Source organism: Cervus canadensis, chromosome 11 (assembly GCF_019320065.1).
Source record: "Cervus canadensis isolate Bull #8, Minnesota chromosome 11, ASM1932006v1, whole genome shotgun sequence".
In the NCBI taxonomy this organism is placed as follows: Eukaryota; Metazoa; Chordata; class Mammalia; order Artiodactyla; family Cervidae; genus Cervus; species Cervus canadensis.
Genome location: NC_057396.1, coordinates 39,514,161 through 39,536,745, shown reverse-complemented (window position 1 = coordinate 39,536,745; position 22,585 = coordinate 39,514,161). Strand labels below are relative to the sequence as shown.

Below are 22,585 nucleotides of genomic sequence, written 5' to 3'. Positions count from 1 at the left end.
TTTTTTTTTTTTTAGATTAAATTAATCTTATCCAAAGCTTTCTTCATTCTCAGACCTCAGATCACTCTGCACCCCCTTTAAAAGCTCCATGACCAGAGCTTGTATCTGCCCTTCTAGGAAACTTTCAATCCTATAAAGACCTGGGAGCTGCCTTTGAGAGCCCACAGTTCGGGAGAGAATAGGAGACCCAGACAGCCAGGCACTTTCCTGGAGTTTCCTCAGAGGATGTCTGCTTTTAGCTTCACGTTTGACCCGGCCTCTTCTCATAGGAAGCTGAACATCTGCAATACAGCAAAACTCATTTTTAACTGTGCAGACAAATGCACTCTATCTGATATCATTTGGTGTCATTTCGTGGGCTCTGGCACTATAGTACTTTATGTCTTAGTGCAGAAAGAATTCAGCGAGAGGTAGAGTGATAGATAAGAAGTGATTTATTAGAATAAACCCCATGGACTGTAGCCTGCCAGGCTTCTCTGTCCGTGGAATTCTCCAGGCAAGAATACTGAAGTGGGCTGCCATTTCCTTCTCCAGGGCATCTTCCAGACTCAGGGATTGAACCCAGGTCTCCTGCATTGCAGGCAGATTCTTTACCATCTGAGTCACCAGGGAAGCCCAGAATAGAGAGCTTGTGAGCCTTAAGAGTGGGTGGGCAAGAGAATGTCACACCCTGAGAACGTATTGGGCTACAATTTTATAATCAAAGGAAAAGTGGGGAGGGGGAGAAGACCTTCTTTGTTTTTCTTGAGTAGACATCATGGTTCCATCATCAGCTCCTCCTCCAGGTTGAGCAGGGGAGTTTTCTTGTCCCTATATGGTCAAGTTAGGTCCACAAATTATTGTTTTTTTATGTGTGCAGAGAGCATGTCCTAGGGATCATTAAATTAGTGAGCTCACTGGGCAGGATGTGGGGCTCATGCCACCATTGTTTTATTGTTTTGGGCATGTCTTCTGCTTCTGTTGCAGGGTTTTGTTGCTAAACAAGCCTGCTTGGTTTTCTGGTTAAGCAAACCTGCTTTCTTGAGTGATCATTAACTTACAGGGGTCCCCCATATTTTTTCCTATGGGCTTCCCAGGTGGTGCTAGTGCTAAAGAAGCCGTTTGTCAATGCAGAAGACAAAAGAGATGCAGGTTCAATCCCTGGGTTGGGAAGATCCCCTGGAGAAGGGCATGGCAACCCACTCTAGTATTCTTGCCTAGAGAATCCCGTGGACAGAGGAGCCTGGCAGGCTGGAGTCCACAGGGTCGCAATGAGTTGGACACGACTGAAGTGACTTAGCCTGCACAACCCCCAAGTGGGATTAACTATTTAATCATCTACTTTGTCCTTTTTTTACTCTGTCCCTATCATATCTACTCACCTAGACCCTGCTCTGTACTGCATGACTCATGGGTCTTCTCACTTCACCCTCTGAAAAAGCACCTTTACACAAACAAAATGTGCCAGGAATCTGGCCACACAGACAAAGCAGCAGGTGAGATTCCTGATTGGAAAGAATGATTCTCAATGGAACATAAATAGATCCCCTCAAAGCACATATATTTTGCATGAGTGTGAGACTACATATGTAATATATGAAAAGAAATTTGGTCTCTCCCATGAGAAGTTGCTCAGAAATAATAATCAACATCTCACTTGAGATGAGGAAGTGGGTGTGCTGCAGTTATAGATCAAGGTCCCCTTGCTCCTGCACACGATTCCCCTCTGTACACTATGTTCTCTTGCTGAGTGGGAGCATCTGCTGATCTTAATTTTGACTCTGCCATTTCACACAGAGTATGATGCTTTAGTGAAGAGAAAGAGGGTTCAAATTACAGAACAGAAAGTTCAATTTTGACCATGTTAAGTTGGAAGTCCCTGGGGGGCACACTGGTGGCAATATCCAATGGGTGATCACCTATCTGTTCATGTCAAAATTTTAGGTTGGGCATCATTGGCATTTCCATGGTCATGGAAAAGAAACCTTAGGCCTCAAGAGAGAGAATCTAAGAAGAATTTATAAAATGAGAGAAGTAAACCCAAAGAACAATATTTATGGGATTGAGGGAGGAAAAGGTGTTAGTGAGAGCATCCAAGGAGACGGAAGAAAATGAGGGGTGACAGGTGTATCAGTAACCCCAGTAGAAGAGAATGTCAAGAATAAGGAATGTAGAGAAGGGGATTAATTAGATAAGGACTAAAGTGTCCCTCTGGTTTAGCAATACAGAAGTCTCGTGACATTGGAGAGAGCAACTTCAGACACGGGGTAGAGAATCCAGACGTCAGGGGGCTGAAACTGGAGACCCTGGCCCCAGTCCACAGGGCAATGGAATTTTCCCTGCCACTGCTTAGCAGTCGGTGTTGACAAGAAGATAGAAGGATAAGGAGACAAAGGAGGTGGTGAGATAAGAGGAGAGTTACAAGTATGGCTGTGTTTGGACAATGGGGTTTTATCATAGAGTGTAGCCCTTCTAAGTAACAAGACTTAGAGTATGACCAAGGGGATCAGTGGCTCAAGCAGGAGGAAGAACAAAGGTTAGTGAAGACAAGAGTCAGAGACTTTAAGATTAAGATGGAGAATGTATTATCCACAGAGATACTAAGGTATTTATGATGATGCCAGTATTTCCCAGTGAATGTTGAGAGACGGAAAGATGGTGTTGCCAATGAAGGGAGACTCAAAGCAGAGTGAAGGTCCAAAAGAGGTGGTGGGAGGTGGAAAGATGCTGACCACCCTCTTCCTTGTCCCGTCATAGATGGGCAACGGGATTGAGTCAGCATCTCTCAAGAGATCAGCAAGGGAAGCCATGTTCCCAGTCAGATTTCAGTTAAGGTAGAAAGAGGAGGGAGCTCCTTTCTGTAGGTGAACAAAGACTGCAGGTGAAAAAAAAAAAAAAGATTGCTGATGATACAGGCTCAGGAGACTGAGAGTACTGGCAGGAAGGTCAGAGGGCAGCATCAACCAAGACTATGGGAAGAGCCAGGTAGCTGGATTGACTTGTATTCTGGGTGTATTAACTTAAAAATTAGTCACAACCTGAAAGTAGAGAGTGCTTTATATGGTGGGAATGTTTAGGACTCCAAACCCAGGAGACAGCATCTCAGTAGCCCCATCAGACTGCTCCAAGGAGGTGGGAAAGGGCATCAGGCTATATGTTTGCAACAAAGGGGGTCAGCAGTCTGAACATCAAAGATTATTGTTAAGCAAGGTAAATCAGATATCAAGTTAAAGCTTTTAGCGTTCTTCTGTGCAAGATGCAAGAGTCTGGGATTATTGAAGTCATTCCTTTCATATGCATCTCAACTATCTGGGGCCAGCACCCTGCATTTTTACAAAGATATTCTTTTCTTCTCAAATTCCCTTAGGTCACACCAGAGGGTTGTAATCACTGATGATTATGACATCCTTAAGTTCCTAGTATGTGGAGTGGTGGGGCTTGTCGGCATGGCTCAGAAATTCACATTTGGAGGGTTGTAATTGCGGATGGCTGTGACACTTCTTGCCCACCATACGGCAGGGAATATTTCATTTCATGGGAGTTAGCCTGGGATGACAAGGAGGGAGTGAGACACAGTGAGACTGATTGACCAGGACCAAAGGAGACCATGATTGGAGTGGTCTCCATGATGTACAGACCAAGACCCAAGGCAACTTGATGTACAATTTAGGGCTTTGTACCAGGTTCCCAACAAAAATATGTGGGTGTTGTTTGGGAGTCTCTGCAAGACCTGGCCCTGGTGAAGGGATGGGTAATTAGACTGCATCAGAATAGAAGCAGGCAATAATCTCCCACATCCCAGCCCTCAGCGGATATTCCTTTGTCATGGATCCTGTGACAGGTCCCCACGCCCCATTCATGCCACTCTCTTTTCTAAAGGGAAGCCATGCTCTTCAGTCAGGATTGACTTCACTTCCAGCCCCAGCAGTGTGTTGTCAACCAGTTAGAGAAAGCCCATCTTCCAGCCCAGTGACTGATTCAGGGGAAGGGCCTAAGGCAGCTACCCCCACTCCCCAGACGCAGGGGTTGCTTTGGGACTTCCCTGGTGGCTCAGCAGTAAAGAAACCGCCTGCAATTCAGGAGACCCAGGTTCAATCCCTGGGTTGGGAAGATCCCCTGGAGGCATGGCAACCCATTCTAGTATTCTTGCACTGAGCTAAACTTCCTGGGTTATACGGCAGCTTCCCTCTAGCTATCTGTTTGACACATGGTTGTATATATTTGTCAATGCTACTCCCTCAATTTGTCCCACCTTTGCTTTCCACCCTGTCTCTGCAAGTCTGTTCTTTATATCTACAGACACCTATTTATATTTTGTAGAACCTTTTGTGGGCTTCCCTTGTGGCTCAGATGGTAAAGAATCTACCTGCTATGCGGGAGACCCGGGTTGGATCCCTGAGTTGGTAAGATCCCCTGGAGGAGGGCATGGCAAAACACTTCAGTATTCTTGCCTGGAGACTCCCCATGGACAGAGGAGCCTGGCGGGCTACATTCCATGTGATCGCAAAGAGTCGGACACGACTGAGTGACTAAGCACACATACACGCTGAACCTTTTGCACTGTTACATCTGTATTCTTAATAATCCCCCTAAGCTAGTTTTTTTGTTTTTTGGTTTTTTTTTGGTTTGTTTTTAGTGTTCTGTTAATGAGAATATTCCCTCCCATTTCTGATCTTTACCACATTGTACAATATTGCCTGCTTTCCCTTCCCTCTCTCATTTATGCAGGGAACATTTATCCAGTGTCCATTATGTGGCAGGCACTGTGTATACATAGTGAACAAAACAATCATCTCTGCCCTCAGAGGTTTATGTTCTAAGGAAATATAGATAATAAACCAAATACACAAGTGAGAGACACATACAAAAACGAAATACACAAGGGAATCACACACACACACACGTATATGTGTATATGTATATATACACATATATACTTTACTTTTAGCTACCCCATGAGGCTTATGGGATTTTAGTCCCCCCGACCAGGGACTGAACTGGGGCTGTTGGCAGTGAGAGCACAGAGTCCTAACTAGGGAATTCCCTACATAACTTTAGATAGTGATAAAGTAGAAAAATCCAAAGCAGGGAGGTTTTTTTCTGTTTGCCTCGCTGAGAAAGTTGTTTTTGCTTCTGAGTAAAGATCTGAAGGAAGTGGGGCATGTATCATGTGAGACTACGGAGGGGAAAACCTTCCTGGCTGAGGAAATAAGTCCCTCAGGTGGGCATGTGCCTCGTGTGTTTGAGAAACAGCAAGGAGGCCAGTCTAACCAAGGGTCATGGGAAGGGAGAGGAGGAAGAGAAAAGGCCAGAGATGTGGGGGAGGGCTTTAGGGGACAGTGAGCACCTCAGCTTTTACAGATGATGATAGATGGAGAGATTTGGGTAAGTTTTAAATAGAGAATTGGCATGATCTGACTCAGACTTAAAGGGAAGAGAAGGACTCAAGGATGACTCCAAGTCTGGGGCCCGAGCAAATGAAAGAATTGACTTGCTATTAACTGAGATAAAGACTGTTAGAAAAACAGCCATGTGCGTGGTGTGTGTGTGTGTGTATCTGGAGAAGGAGAGATGGAGAACAAGTGGTCAGATTTGGACATTTATGTTTGATATCCATTTGAAGAGGTCAGAAGGACAGACAAATATTTGAGTCTGAAGTTCAGGGGAGAGGTTGGGGTTAGGGATCTGTTTTGAGAATCATTAACATAGTGATGGCATTTAAAACCACAAAAGCGAATAAACTAACTCAAGATCTTTTTTTGCTTTTACTTTGAAGATCCTTTCCCTAAACTGTGGCAGTACTTTAATTCATATCATTAGATACTTTATTTTGCAGCAGACTGAGTGTAGTGAAAATGAAGAAGTGGCATTTTACGTCTGGCTAACTCCAGCTCTGGGAAAAGGATGGGGTGAAGCAATCTTTTTGCAGTCACTTTCCACTGAAGTTAAGGGTTTTGTTAATTGAGTGAAGATAAAATAACATATATTTGACCATATTACTTCAGCTTAATGAATTTATCATTGTCATAAGATGTATATAAAACAAATCAATTTTTAAAGTATTCAATGTATTATTGTGAGCATTATTATATTGCTTTGCTAACATCATGCATTACAATTTTATGGCATTTCTGCAACTTTAGTAGATGTATGGTGCTATTTCAAAGTTTTTTTTTTTAAGTATAATTCATTTACAATATTATGTTAGTTTCAGGTGTACAATATAGTGATGCAATATTTTTCAAAGTTGTTTGAAGTTTACAGTGTTTGATTATCTGGAACAATGAAAATTTCCTCCTATACTTGTGTACTAATTTTATTTCTCCTCTTGAATTACATACTTCTTTGTAAATTGAGTTACTGGAATCTTTGTGTTTTAGATATATATTTAAACAAAATTTTATACGTTTGAGGGATTTTCTGTTTGTTGTTTTGTGTAAACATTTTTCTTTTAAAAATCCTGTCCAAGTGTTACAGCTCTTTTAGAATTTGTCTAGCAGGTTGTCCGGTTCGTACAGGAAAGCACCCCCCCCCCAAAAAAAATAAAAAATAAAAAAAATAAAAATAAAAATCCTGTCCAGTTTTTGAATGTTAGTCTTCCTTTGCAGTTTCTTCTCGTGTTTCAAACCTTTGGGAATGCTGACATTTACCCATAAATCTATTTTATCCTATTTATTATTTTTTTTATTTATCCTATTTAATATAGTGTTTCTATGACGTTCTTTAAAATATTTAGAATTTTAATCCACATAGAGTTTATTTTAATGTATAATGTAGAACTTCCTTTTTTTTCCCTCCAAATATTCATTCATGTATGCGAGCATTCCTCACTAAGTAATCCCGTTTTACACCCGTGTTTGGGAATATTAATTTACTATGTGTCACATCAGGGTTTTAGACATTCACACGTTTGTTCAGCCTCATTCCTTTCAGTTGATCTCAGCTTCTATTTTTGGCTCTGGTTTCAGTCCCAGCCTAGCAGTAGAAACGAACATTTTGCCCCCTGCAGGCTGCCTTGGTCCCACAGGACCCAAGAATCCTGGGGCTGGGCCTAGAATCTGCCCTGAGCCCGCAGCCCGGGTGTGTGTGTGTGGGGGGGGGGGGTGTCGTGTGTGTGTGGGGTGTCTTGTGGGGGGGGCTGCTATGTGTCCCTCTGTTTCTGCAGGATTTGGGGCGCTTTTGACCGGCCTCCTCCTCTCCTCCTGTCCAGGTCTCCTGGAGTCTCAGGTTTCCCCAATCCCACGTCTCTAGTGCCTCTAAGAGCTGGGCCTGTACCCGGCTGTCGGGTAGTAACTGCCCCCTTCGGGCTCTCCCTTTAGCATCTGTCTTTCCAGTTCCGTGACCTCAGGGCGCGTGGTTCTCGCCCTCTGCGCGGAATTCCGCTGCACCCGGCGCTGCGCCCGCATAGGTTCTAGGAGCTGACTTTCCAGTCAGCAGCTTCCTGCGTTCCCCGCCACCCCCCCGCCCCGCCACTTCCTCGGCCGCCCCCCATCCTGCTCAGCACATCAAGGACTGTACCCACTCCTAACAAGGAGCTCACTGTTGAAATGTTGTTGAAGCAGACACCGTTCAAACATGAAAAATAAAATATTTTGTTTATTCAGCAGACGCACCCATACAGAACGTGTGCCAGATGCTATTGTCGGATGAGTCCCGGACTGAGTCAGGCCGGAGATGCTCGAATCAGCTAAGTTTGGTTGCCAGAGTGGAAATCAGGTTTTGGGGCATCTCAGGGAAGGAGAAGAGAGCCGGGAGGGGGGTCGTCCTGGAGTCGTCAGCGATGAGGAACAGGCTGGCGCGTGCGCCCCTCTGCTCACGGTCTCCCTTCGGTCAGCGAGCCGCCGGGGAGGAGGGTGTCCCGGAACCGCAGCGTCTCGGGCCTGGCGCCGCTCAGCCCGACGCCGAGGCCTGTCGGGAGCCGGGGCCGGACGGCGCGCCCCTCCGCGCGGGAACGCCGCGCGCTCCCTAGTCTCGGCCGGGCCTCCCGGCGCGCCCAGGCGGGGGAGCTCGCGGGCAGGACATTCCGCGGTTGGCCGCGGCCGGGAGGCCGCCTACGCCCGGGCGCGTCAGGGCTGTTCCCCAGGGCGCTCACCCGCAGCGCCCTCGAGGGCTGCGCCACGCGCTCAGGACCGTGCTGGTTGTTTTTTTAGACACTGGCTGACAGTCTACGTCCGGAAAACCCAGTGATAATTGGAGAGTAAAACTTAAAATACAGGTGAGCCAACCAGCGGTTGCAGCATTTCCGTGAAAAAACCCCGAAAAGCACAGGCGCCTTCCAATGCCTGGGCCCCGGGACCAGCGAGAGACAGCAGGACCCACTCTTAGAAGGGACATTGGGGGTTCAGCCTTGCTGCAGGGATAGGGGACCCCTGGGATGGAAGACCTCTTTTAACGTGTTTCTGGACCTGTAGGGGCGTTTACTGTCTCTTTGGAGAACATACATAACAACAACAGCGTCTCTGAATTCAGTATTTCTTTTAAATTAATCTGTACTTATTTATTTGTATTTATTAATCACAAACGTATCAACAGATGAAAAAGAATGTTCACGTCATACACAATGTATGTAGCAGATGCAGCAGGAGTTTTTAATCTGGGGTACAGGGCCAAGTAAGATTGTCTAGGATTTAAGGAGTCCATGACAACCCTGAAATTGTTTCCAATTTGGGGGGGTGATGTGCCTTTTTCTAGTTAAGAATTCGGTAGCTTTTATGATGACCAATGTACATAACCTTAGTTTGGTTATGAAAAGCTTGACATTCAGTGGGTTTCCAGATTCAGACCTCTTGGCACTAACACGGAGGTTCCCCTGAGGAGCGACTCCAGGCCCACGAATCTGGACCCCAGTGGAAGTGTTTGGTTCTCCAGTGAGGGTCATTACAGCCTGGACTTGACTTTCTCTCCTTACAGAAGCCCCTCCCACCGCCCCCAAAAAAGCCTCAGGGGCACAATTGGTTTCGTTTTAAGGACAAATTAGGTTCACGTAGATCTACTTCTGCATTTCTCTGTGCTTAAATAGAAATAAGTCTCCGGTGGGTTTTTTTTCCTGGATTAGTCATGCAAACGCTCTATGCCTCACTTACCCCTGGGTTTCGGCCTCTGGGGCAGCCCTCAGTGCAGGGGCGGCCCAGGACCCCTCCTCCACGCAGGGGAGTCTCTGGGGGAACTTGGGTGCTGACTTCACTGGGCTGGGATTTTCCTCAGCCAGTGTGCCCAGGGAGTTAAAACGTGCTCCTTTTAAGGAAGAAAGAATACAAGAGTTTTTTTTTTTTTAATTGTAAAGGAAAAAAAGAAAGATTACAAAACCACCCACAATCCCACTGATAGGCCTAACAGTAATTTATTTTGTTTTAAACGTCAGCTCTTCTGTGTGCGCACATTTGCATTGCTGTAATTATAGCAACACAGTAATTATATGTTGAGAACTGTTCTATTTCACAGTCTGCTACTTTTAACATACTATAAACATTTTACTGTCTTCATAATTAGTGTTTTTAATGGCTGTATACTGTTCCACCCCACAGGCGTATGTCACCATCTCCCTTTGTTGTAGGCTTTCATGGGTTTCAAGTTATTGAGGGTCTGGGTGGGGTGGGGTGGGGCCGGGGGGTGGTTATGCCATGTTCAAGAGTTTGTGCTGAGGTCTTTTTTCTCCAGCCAATTTCTGGTGTCATGCTGAACCCTTAAGCTCCAAAGAAGCCAGCCTTCCTTTCTTCCTTCCCTCTTTCCTTCCTCTCACAAATATTTAGTGAATGTCTACTACCTGCCAGGCACTGGTCCAAGCACTGAGGATAAAGAAGTGAACAAAACAAAGTCTGTGCTACTGCGAAGCTCACATTCTAGTTAGGGGAGACATACAATAAACATATATATTAAATATTAAGTACTATGTATTATATTGTCCAATAATCATAAGTGCAAGAGGGAGAAATGAAGCCAGGTGAGGGAGATTAGGTGTACTGTTTTTGTGTAGAGTAGTTAGGGAAGATTTTTTTCTGATGTAACATTTAAGCAGAGATATGAAGGAGGTGAAAGAGCAACCATTTTGCAACTCTGGGGAGGGGGCTTTCATGGCAGAAGAAACACCAGTGCAAAGGCTCTGAGGCAGGGGCATGGGAAGAATGGAACTGCCATATTTAAAATTTTTTATTGTTTGTTCTTCTGTTTGTGTTTTATAGAGGGAGTCAGGGAATTAGGAACTTAGTTTTGGACATATTAAATCTGAGATACCTGTTAGAAAGCTAAATGAATAAATCAGGTAGGCAATGAAATTTAAGAAATTGCAGCTTAAGGGACAAGTCAGCTGATTTTGGAGATGTCAGTGAACTCCATATTTAAAGCATGGGAAGCCAGGAGAGAGCCAGCCCAGATCTCTCTCCCTAGTCATTTATCCAGTTGTCTACTTGACTTCTCCACTTAAAAGTTTAAAAGACAACCCAAGGACAGTGTGTCCACACGCAAACATCTAATCTTACCCCCTACACTGCTCTACGCACAGCCTGCCCTGCCTCAGTTGGTGAGGGTGCTCTTCTTCCATCGCTCAGGCTAAAGAAAGCCTGAGAGTCATTCTTTTTCTCTCACCTCCTACCTCCAACCTGTCAGGAAATCCCTACGGCTCTGTCTTCAAAATATATCCAGAATCGAATCCATACACTGCTCACCACCTGCACTGCTGCCATCCTGGTCAGAGGCACTTTTAGTTATTTCTTGCCTGGCTTACTGCAGTAGCTCCTGCAGTTTCCTCTGCTTCTAAATCCACCCCCACCTCCAGGAGTCTGTCCTCCATTCAGAAGCCAGAGGAATTCTTTTCAAACATGTCAGAGCAAATCCCCCTGCTCAAGACCCTCCGACAAAGTCCTGTGTGATCTGACCTAGAGGACTGCCTCTCTGGCTCCTCCTGTTCCCGTCATCATTCACGTTGCTCCAGCAACAGGGTTTTCTTGTTCCTCAGCCATGTCAGACATACCCTGCCTCAGTTCTCTCTACTTAGAACATCCTTCTCTCAGCTATTCTCCTTGTCTTATTTCCCCACTTTCTTAAGATTTTGCTCAGCTCACTTAGCTCACTTTCTCAGTGGGATAGCTCCTGGCAGCATCTTTTACCCTGCGCTCTTATGCTGGCTTCCTTGCTTTTTTCTTTTTCTTTTTTATCTAACTTTTTATAGTATAACATATGATATAACATATTTATTCAAATATGAGCCCTTGCAGAGCACTGATCTTTGTTTTGTCTTTTTAAATTTATTGATGTGTCCCAAGGAGCCGGAGCAGTACCTCGAACATAGTGGATGCTCAATACATATTTTTAAAATTTTTTATTTATTTATTTGGCTGCACTGGGTCTTAGTTGTGGCTTTTGAACTTTTAGTTGTGGTATGTGGGCTCTAGTTCCTCAACCAGGGATCGAATCTGGGCCCCCTGCATTGGGAGCATGAAATTTTAGCCACTGGACCACCAGGGAGGTCCCTCAATACATGTTTGTTGAATGAATGAATGGTTGAATTTAGAGCATAATGAAATGAGTCAGATGGTTTCCAAGGCACACTGTGACGGTAAAGCTGAAATGGAGTGATGGAAGATGCCAAGAGCAGGTATAGGGATAATGCTGAGACTCTTTCTGGGCTGGGTGCAGGGTACAGGTAAGAGATTATGAGGTCCTGAATCAAGACAGGGAATGGAAGCATATTTTAAAAGTGACAGACTTAAAAAACTGAAATTTACAGAAACCATGTAGTTATTTATTCATTCATTCATTTGCTCAATCTTTCATCAAATGCTTTCTCCATTCCTGCAATACGGAAAATGTGGAGAAAAGCAGTGCTGTGTCCTGCCAGAGCTTTCCCGAGTTAAAAGGTGAAGTGTCCAAGTAAATGAAAGAGCTAGTGTATCCCTTGAGCAGGGCATTTGTCTCAGTCTCATAGGGTTACCAACACTTAACTTGAGCTGCCAAACACCTCATAGGTGGGAAAAATGAAAGCAGAATGAACTGAACTGGCTGGTACTCCTTTGGCAAATCTGCTTGCTTTTTTGCTGCTGGGGACGTCTGGGCCTGCCTTAAGTCAAGCAGGCACAGATACAGGATCAGAACTCCAAAGTTTCCCAAACAGCTGTTCAGGGAAGCTGTGTAGGCTGAGACCCTGCTTACTGCCCCCTACCCTGCTCCCTGTAACTGTCTGCAGCAGGTCAACTCCTGGGGCAGGACATGTTGACCAGTGGAAGCAGTGCTGAGACCAATTGTGAGACTGAGTGGGATTTTCAAACATGCAAGTCCCTGAAAGGACTGATATGGATGGGGACTAGGCTTCGGCCTGCAGGGGCTATACACAGACAGATACCCTGGGGCCCTGGAGTCAGAGCCAGCTGGAAACATAAACCATGTCACAGTTTCATCTTTTACAGTCCTGAGTGTGTCCATGTGTGCATAAGTTGCCATGTTGATTTAGACCTTCAAGGCAAGCAAAGATTTGGATCCAGGACAGCATGACACAGGAGTCTGACCCATTCGTCTTTGATCTGGTCTACATCCTCCTCCACTTGGGGTCTGGCATCATAGAACTGATCCCATTTTGTAACAACTATCTTTTTACAGAAATGAGATTGAATGGGACAAAGAGGCTCAGTTCAGTTCAGTTCAATTGGTCAGTCGAGTCTGACTCTTTGCGACCCCATGAACTGCAGCACGCCAGGCCTCCCTGTCCATCACCAACTCCTGGAGCCTACCCAAACTCATGTCCATTGAGTCAGTGATGCCATCTAACCATCTCATCCTCTGTCGTCCGCTTCTCCTCCTGCCCTCAGTTTTTTCCAGCATCAGTGTCTTTTCAAGTGAGTAAGCTCTTTGCATGAGGTGGCCAAAGTACTGGGAGTTTCAGCTTCAACATCAGTCCTTCCAATGAACACTCAGGACTGGTCTCCTTTAGGATGGACTGGTTGGATCTCCTTGCAGTCCAAGGGATTCTCAAGAGTCTTCTCCAACACCACAGTTCAAAAGCATCAATTCTTCAGTGCTCAGCTTTCTTTATAGTCCAACTCTCACATCTATACATGACTACTGGAAAAACCATAGCCTTGACTAAATGGACCTTTGTTGGCAAAGTAATGTCTCTGCTTTTTAATATGCTGTCTAACTGTTCACTTTTACATTTGACTTTACTTGAATTCTTAAAATGAGCAGGAATTATTTTTGTTATTTAAAACTTTGGTGGGGCTTGGGTCGTAAAAGCACTCAGTTTCAAGGAGGCCCTCCATCTGCACCTTCAATATTTGGACTTAGAGTTTCAGCAAGCTGGTCTTATTTTTTTTTTTAAAGGAAGATACACAATAAAGACACAGACATATAGATAAACCAGCAAGTTTTCAGTAATACTGACATCTGTCCCCTTACCTCCACCCTTGATACTACTACCTTGGTTTGGGCCTCATTGCTTTTCTCCAGGCCTGTCAACTCCACAAGGGCAGGACCATGGGTGCTGTTTGATCTCCAGTTCATAGTACCGTCCCAGAACAGAGAGGCCAGTCCATCAATAAATATAAGAAGTGAATGGATTATGGTAGCAATCTCCTCTTGGTCTCTCTGCCTCTGGGTCTTAAATTTGCTGCTATTTCAGCAGAGATTCATTTATACACCTGGTGTGCTGTGCTAATCTTAGTTGCTCAGTCCTGTCTGACTCTTTGCGACCCCATGGACTACAGCCCATCAGGCTCCTCTATCCATGGGGATTCTCCAGGCAAGAGTACTGGAGTGGGTTGGCATGCCCTCCTCCAGGGGATCTTCCCAGCACAGGGGTTGAACTCAGGTCTTCCACATTGCAGGCAGATTTGTGACCGACTGAACCACCAGGTAGAGAATACACCTACTATCGGCAAGTATTTCCTGATGTTGTCTTCAGCCAGCAGTCTTCAGACGTTTGAGCTTCTGTATTTCCCAAAATCATGTTTAGAATTTGTATTATAAGTTTAAATAATTTCAAAGGATGTAATTTATGGCTTATTGCATATATTGACATTTAAAACTGGTATAAAACCTTAAAAGTGTATCAATAGGACTTAAATACCATGGCAGTTTGATGCTCACTATTATTAATTTAAAAAAAAAGTCCTTTAAAGTTGGAATTTTATGTTGCGTCTTTTCCTTAAACTTGAAAAATCCATTGTACTTCTCTCTATGGAATTTTATCCTGATATAACATATTTTTATCCTTGATAGTCTTTTATTGATTATTATTATTTTCTGCAACAAGAAAAAAATATTAATTGAAGTTTAAAAAATATTTCCTAAGATGATCAGATAATAGAAATTAAATTTCTTCTGGGCTGAATTAGCATCATAATTATTAGTAGTACATAATTGGTCAGAGCAATATAAATGTGTTTTAAATTATGATAAATGATTATTAAACATGAAAAAAATTTTAGTAAAAATGTCTTTGTTAATGAGATGGATGGCCCTATGCTTTTGTCTGTGTATTGGTGGTTAAATGTTACATTGTTCACAAAAATAAGTAAATGAGAATAGGAGTTTTTAAGAAATTTGTTTTATTGGCTAATAGAGTTTTGCCAAGAGAACACACTGGTCATAGCAAACACCCTCATCCAACAACACAAGAGAAGACTCCACACATGGACATCACTAGATGGTCAACACTGAAATCAGATTGATTATATTCTTTGCAGCCAAAGATGGAGAACCTCTATACAGTTAGCAGAAACAAGACTGGAAGCTGACTATGGCTCAGATCATGAATTCCTCATTGCCAAATTCAGACTTAAATTGAAGAAAGTAGGGAAAACCACTAGACCATTCAGGTATGACCTAAATCAAATCCTTTACAATTATACTGTGGAAGTGAGAAATAGATTTATGGGACTGGATCTGATAGAGTGCCTGATGAACTATGGACGGAGGTTTGTGACATTGTATAGGAGACAGGGAGCAAGACCATCCCCAAGAAAAAGAAATGCAAAAAAGCAAAATGGCTGTCTGAGGAGGCCTTACAAATAGCTGTGAAAAGAAGAGAAGCCAAAAGCAAAGAAGGAAAGGAAAGATATACCCACTTGAATGCAGAGTTCCAAAGAATAGCAAGGAGAGAGATAAAAGCCTTCCTCAGTGATCAGTGCAAAGAAATAGAGGAAAACAATAGAATGGGAAAGACTAGAGAGCTCTTTAAGAAAATTAGAGATACCAAGGGAACATTTCATACAAAGAGGGGCTCAATAAAGGACAGAAATGGTATGGACCTAACAGAAGTAGCAAGAATACACAGAAGAACTGTACAAAAAAGATCTTCATGACCCAGATAATCACAATGGTGTCTACCTAGAGCCAGACATCCTGGAATGTGAAGTCAGGTGGGCCTTAGGAAGCATCACAATGAACAAAGCTAGTGGAGGTGATAGAATTCCAGTTGAGCTATTTCAAATCCTGAAAGATGATGCTGTGAAAGTGCTGCACTCAATATGCCAGCAAATATGGAAAACTCACCAATGGCCATGGGACTGGAAAAGGTCAATTTTCATTCCGATCCCAAAGGAAGGCAATGCCAAAGAATGCTCGAACTACCACACAATGTACTCATCTCACACGCTAGTAAAGTAATGCTCAAAATTCTCCAAGCTAGGCTTCAACAGTATGTGAACCGTGAACTTCCAGATGTTCAAGCTGGTTTTAGAAAAGGCAGAGGAACCAGAGATCAAGTTGCCAACATCCACTGGATCATCAAAAAAGCAAGAGTATTCCAGAAAAACATCTATTTCTGCTTTATTGACTATGCCAAAGCCTTTGTGTGGATCACAAACTCTGGAAAATTTTTTAAGAGATGGGAATACCAGACCACCTGACCTGCCTCTTGAGAAATCTGTATGCAGATCAGGAAGCAACAGTTAGAACTGGACGTGGAACAACTGACTGGTTCCAAATAGGAAAAGGAGTAAGTCAAGGCTGTATATTGTCACTGTGCTTATTTAACGTACGTGCAGAATACATCATGAGAAATGCTGGGCTGGAAGAAGCACAAGCGGGAATCAAGATTGCCGGGAGAAATATCAATAACCTCAGATATGCAGATGACACCACCCTTATGGCAGAAAGTGAAGAAGTAAAGAGCCTCTTGATGAAAGTGAAAGAGGAGTGAAAAAGTTGGCTTAAAACTAAGCATTTGGAAAACTAAGATCTTGGCATCTGGTCCCATCACTTCATGGCAAATAGATGGGGAAACAGTGGAAACTGACTGACATTATTTTTCTGGGCTCCAAAATCACTGCAGTTGGTGACTGCAGCCATGAAATGAAAAGATGCTTGCTCCTTGGAAGAAAAGTTATGACCAACCTAGATAGCATATTAAAAAGCAGAGACATTACTTTGCCAACAAAGGTCTGTCTAGTCAAGGCTATGGTTTTTTTTTTTTTGTTTTTTTTAAGGCTATGGTTTTTCCAGTGGTCATGTATGGATGTGAGAGTTGGACTGTGAAGAAAGCTGAGCGCCAAAGAATTGATGCTTTTGAACTGTGGTGTTGGAGAAGACTCTTGAGAGTCCCTTGGGCTGCAGGGAGATCCAACCAGTCCATCCTAAAGGAGATCAGTCCTGGATGTTCATTGGAAGGACTGATGTTGAAGCTGAAACTCCAATACTTTGCCCACCTGATGCGAAGAGCTGACTCATTTGTAAAGACCCTGATGTTGGAAAGATTGAAGGCATCAAGAGAAGGGGACAACAGAGGATGAGATGATTGGATGGCATTACCAACTCAATGGGCATGAGTTTGAATAAACTCCAGGTGTTGGTGATGGACAGGGAGGCCTGACTTGCTGCAGTGCATGAGGTCACAAAGAGTCGGACACGACTGAGTGACTGAACTGAACTGATAGTTGATTTATAATATTGTGTTAATTTCTACCATACAGCAAAGTGACTCAGTTATATATGTGTATTCTTTTCCATTATGGTTTATCACAGGATATTGAATGTAGTTTCCTGTGCTGTACAGTGGAACCTTGTTGTTTATCCATTCTACATGTAGCAGTTTACATCTACTAATTCCAAACTTCTAGTCCCACCCTCCTTCCCTCCCCGCCTACCCTCTCCTTTGGCAACCACAGTCTGTTTTCTCTATCTGTGAGCCTATTTCTGTTTTGTAGATAAGTTCATTTGTGTCATATTTTACATTCCACATAGAAGCGATATCATATGGTATTTGTCTTTCTCTTTCTGACCTACTTTCATTTAGAATGAGAATATCTAGACACACACAGGTGAGGTTGAAGGGATTGAGGAACAGGGCCAAGACCAGAACCTGGGTCTCCTAAGATGAGAGGAGTCTAGGCCCCAGGGTGAGGCGATTTGAAGAGCAAGTGGGCTTTCCCTGGCTCAGCCCCTGCCTCCACCCGCAGCTGCCCTCTTGATGGAGAGCTGAATCGCTCTTCCAAGATCAGCCCAGCCCTGGGTTGAGGGCGGCACTGGGTGGGCACTGTCACAGGCCTCGTCCTCCTGTTGCTCCTCACTGTGGCTGCTGGGCCTGTTCGCCTGGCGCTGGTGGAGACAAAAAGACAAGGGCAACAAGAAAGAGAAGTAATGCCCGAAATGGCATTATTTCACTTCTTTTTTTCAATGGCTGAGTAGTATCCCATTGTATATATGTACCAAGTCTTCTTTATCCATTCACCCATCAATGAACATTTAAGTTGTTTCCATGTCTTGGCTATAGTAAGTGCTGCTATGAACTTAAGGGTGCATGTATCTTTTTGAATTATAGTTTTCTCCAGATATATGTCCAGGAGTGGGATTGCTGGATCATATGGCAACTCAATTTTTAGTTTTCTGAATAATGTCCATACTGTTCTCCTTAGTGGCTGCACCAATTTACATTCCCACCAATAATGTGGAGGTATCCCTTTTCTCTACAGCATTTATTATTTGGAGACGTTAATGGTGGCCGCTGTGGCTGGTGAAGGTGGTATCTCGTAGTTTTGATTTGCATTTCTCTAATGATTAGCAATGTTGAGCATTTTTTCATGTGCCTACTGTCCATCTGTGTGTCTTTTTTGGAGAAATAGCTACTTAGGTCTTCTGCCCATTTTTTGGTTGGGTTGTTTGCTTTTTGTTATTGAGTTGTGTGAGCTGTTTGTATATTTTGGAGATTAAGTCTTTGTTGGTTGCATCATTATAAATATTTTCTCCTAGTCCATAGATTGTCTTTTCATTTTTTTTTAAAATGGTTTCCTTTGCTATACAAAGGAGCTTCCTTCATAGCTCAATTGGTAAAGAATCCGCCTGCAATGCAGGAGACCCCGGTTCGATTCCTGGGTCGGGAAGATCTGCTGGAGAAGGGATAGGCTACCCACTCCAGTATTCTTGGGCTTCTCTTATGGCTCAGCTGGTAAAGAATCCGCCTGCAATGTGGAAGAGCTGTGTTTGATCCCTGGGTAGGGAAGATCCCCTGGAGAAGGGAAAGGCTACCCACTCCAGTATTCTGACCTGGAAAATTCCATAGGTTGTATAGTCCATGGGGTCGCAAAAAGTTGGACACGACTGAGCAATTTTCACTTGCTATACAAAAATTTGTGATTTTTGACTAGGTCTCATTTTTAAGTTTTTTGCTTTTATTTCTGTTGCCTTGGGAGACTGACCTAAAAAAACATTGGTATGATTTATGTCAGAGAATGTTTCACCCGTGTTCTCTTTTAAGAGTTTTATGGTGTCACGTCTTATGTTTAAGTTGTTAAGCCATTTTGAGTTTATTTTTGTGTATGGTGTAAGGGTGTGTTCTAATTTCACTGATTGATGTGCAGCCGTCCAGCTTTCCCAACATCACTTGCTGAAGAGACTATCTTTTTGCCATTGTATATTCTTACCTCCTTTGTCAATGATTGACTGTTGGTGTGTGCGGGGAAATGAGTTTTGATATTGTAGACTTTCTCAATTATTTGAGCCCCTTCTGAATTAAATGCCAGAAATCACATAGCAATTTATTATCAAAATTATTTTTAACAATCTATCAGCTGACACCTCAATTTTCAGTTTTGTTGAAAGCAAAAGAGTTGGAAACCACCTAACTTTCAAAAGAACTGTTGCCCACTTAGTTTCATTCACTTAATTCCTGGGAAACATACCAAGAAAGGTTTTACCAAGACTTAACAAATTAATATTAATATTACTTATGTATTTTATTCTTCAGATAGCGGCATTTTATTTGACCCGAAACCCTCAGAAAGAATTGGGAACATAAAAAATTAATTTTAATATACCTTGCAATACAGCTCCCCCTTGAACAACATGAGTTTGAACTGCGTGGGTCCAGTTATATGCAGAATTTTTTAAATAAATGTATTGGAAATTTTTTGATATTTGTGATAATTTGAGAAAACCCTCAGACAAAACACATAGCTCAGAAACAGTGAAACATTTTTAGAAAGTTCGGTATGTCATGAATGCATAAAATATATGTAGTTACTAGTCTGTTTTGCCATTTATTACCATAAAATTTACACGGATCTATTATGAAAAGTTAAAATGTATCAAAACTTAGGTACACAAACAGAGACCATCCATGGCACCACTGGAAGGCCAGAGAGATGTAAACAAACATGAAGATGCAGTATTAAATCATAGCTGCATAAATTAACTGTGGTACATACTGTGCTACTGTAATAATTTCATAGCCACATCCTGTTGCTGTTGCAGTGAGCTCAAGTGTTGTATCTGCTTACAAGGCTTTGTGAGGCTAATCATCTCCACATGAGCAGTTACTTAACTGCTCTCCCCAGTAAATAGCATGTTACAGTAAGCGATCTGTAGTGGTTCTTACATAACTTTCATTGTGTTTAAAGCAGTACCGTAAACCTTAAGTAACATTGTAGGACCCATACAATGTTGCTAGTGTTGCTAGTGATGTTGGAAGTGCTCCCTAGAAGCAGAGAAAAGTCATGACATTATAAGAAAAAGTTGAATTGCTTGATATGTACTGTAAATTGAAATCTGCAGCTGCGGTTGCTCACCATTTCAAGACAAATGAGTCCAGCGTAAGGACTATTGCAAAAAGAAAGAAGAGGAAATTCATGAAGCCCATTTGCTGCAGCTATGCTTGCAGGAATGAAAACCTTGCACTTTTTGTGAAATACCTTTTTATCTTGTATTGAAAATGCAGCTTTTATGTGGGTGCCGGATTGCTGTAAGAAAGGCATACCTATAAACTAGTCAAGAAAAAGTGGTCATTACATGACAAAGTGAAGTGAAGGGAAGGTGAAGAGAAGGCTAGAGAATTTAATGCCAACAAGGGATATTCTGAGAATTTTAGAAAGAAGTTTGGCTTGAAAAGACTTCCCAGGTGGCTCAGTGGTAAAGAATCCACCTGTCAATGCAGGAGATGCTGGAGGCAAGGGTTTTTGAGGTCTGGGTCGGGAAAATCCCCTGGAGGAGGAAGTGGCAGCCTTCTCAGGTATTCTTGCCTGGAACATTCCATGGATAGAGGGGCCTGGAGGGCTGCAGTCCACAGCATCGCAAAGAGTTGGACATGACAGAGTGATGAGCTTGCATGCTTAGCTTTAAAACTATCAAGACAATGGGAGAAGCAGCTTCTGCTGATCAGAGGCTTCAGACAGGTTCCCAGAGGCCATTAAGAAAATCATTAAAGAGAAAGGATATCCACCTGAACAGATTTTTAATGCAGATGAAAGTGCCCTCTTCTGGGAAAAAAAAAAAAATGCCACAGAGGACATTTGTAAGTAAGGAATACAAATAGAATACCAGAATTTAAAGCAGGCAGGGAAAGGCTAACTCTACTGTTTTATACAAATGCAGTGCAGTTTGTGACCAGGGTGGTCCTTATCTATAGAGCTGCTCACCCCTGACTCTCAAAGATAAAAGATGAACACCAGCTGCCAGCCTTTCAGTTGTACGACAAAAAGGTCTGACCAATGAGAGCCCTTTTCCTGGATTTTGTCCATGGGTGCTTTGTCCCTGAAGTCAGGAAACACCTCGCCAGTAAGAGACTGCCATTTAAAGTTCCTTTGATACGGGAAAATGGCCACCCAGAACACTACAAATTCCACACTAATGATGTCAGTGTGGTCTACTTGCCCCCAAACACAGCCTCTGTAGTTCAGCCTGTGGAGCAAGGAGTCATAAGAACTTTTAAGGTTCATTACACATGGTATTCTGGAAAGGACTGATAGAGCATCATGAGTCTGGAAGGGTTATACCATCAGAGACGCCATCATTGTTATGGAAAAAGCTGTGAAAGCCATCAGTCCCCAAACAATAAATTCCTGCTGGAGAAAACTGTGTTCAGAAGTTGTGCATGACTTCTCAGGATATATGACAGAGCCAATCGAGGAAATCATGAAAGACATTGTGGATATGACAGGAGAGGTAGAGGAGTGAAGGGTTTCAAGATATGGATCTTGGAGAAATGAAAGAGCTAATAGACACCATGCCAGAGGAATTCACAGAAGATGAATTGATGGAGATGAATGCTTCTGAGCCAGTGTCAGACGAAGAGGAAGAAGACGCAGAAGAAGCAGTGTCAGAAAACAAATTGACATTAGACAGTCTGGCAGAAGGGTTCCGATTAATTAAGACTGCTTTTGGTACTTTCTTCATGGGCTAGTGGTTAAGAATCTGCCTTATAATGCAGGGGTTGTGGGTTTGATCCTTGGTAAGGGAGCTAAAGGGGTTTCCCTCGTAGCTCAGTTGGTAAAGAATCTGCCTGCAATGCAGGAGACCCAGGTTCAGTTCCTGGGTCAGGAAGATCCCCTGGAGAAGGAAATGGCAACCCACTCCAGCATTCTTGCCTGGAGAATTCCATGGCCAGAGGAGCCCGGCTGACTGCAGTCCATGGGGTCACAAGAGTCGGCCATGACTTAGTGACTAAACCACCACAAGGGAATTAAAGATCTCACATGCCCCGGAGCAACTAAGCCCTAGCTCCAAGACTAGAGAGGCTGTGTAATGCAACGAAAGATCCCATATGATACAATGAAAATCTGACAAGGCCAAATAAAAAACAAAAATAAAGAAAATGGTGGCAGAAAGAATGGTCCTGCACACAAACATTTTTAGAGAAATGAAAAGGCAAAAGCATCAGATAGAAATTACGTAGTATTTCCAGAATAAGTTACAGAGCGTGCCTCCCATCCTCTCCCCTCCATTTCCTCCACCTCTTCCATCTGTGCCACCCTGAGACAGCAAGGCCTATCCCTCTTCTTCTTCCTCCTGCTCATCCTACTCAATGTGAAAATGACAAGGATGAAAACCTTAATGATGATACACTTCCATCATGCAGTTTAGCTAATAAACTTATCTGTTGCTTTTGTGCGTGAGTGTCTTTGTATGAAAGTCTAATAATTGCTCAGTAAGAACTGTGTAAGATGTCTTTGTGTCATCATCATCATGTAAGTATTCGTCGTGTAGAACATGACGTGTAAAACTGGTATTAAACTGTGCCTATCCTCACATAGGCATAACCACTGGACCACTGGGAAAGTCCTTCCTTAAGATTTCTTAAATAGCATTTTCTTTGCTCTATCTCACTTTAAGAATACAGTATATAATACATATAACATGCAAAATATGTGTTAGTTGGCCATTATATGTCAGGGTTCTGGTCAGTAGTAGG

General features: G+C 43.1%; 1 long non-coding RNA gene and 1 other non-coding gene across 3 annotated transcripts in view; both read left to right on the top strand.

Annotated features, from left to right (window-relative positions):
• The first annotated feature begins 6,445 nt into the window (after nucleotides 1-6,445).
• LOC122450664 lies at nucleotides 6,446-6,509 on the top strand. The gene has a single exon (XR_006272166.1). It is a non-coding gene; the product is annotated as a U7 small nuclear RNA (small nuclear RNA).
• Nucleotides 6,510-7,750: 1,241 nt separating this feature from the next.
• LOC122449507 overlaps nucleotides 7,751-22,585 on the top strand; it is a 56,554-nt gene continuing 41,719 nt past the window's right edge. For both annotated transcript variants that reach the window (XR_006271962.1, XR_006271963.1), the window contains exon 1: nucleotides 7,751-8,194. This is a non-coding gene — a long non-coding RNA (uncharacterized LOC122449507). The remainder of the gene's footprint in view (nucleotides 8,195-22,585) is intronic.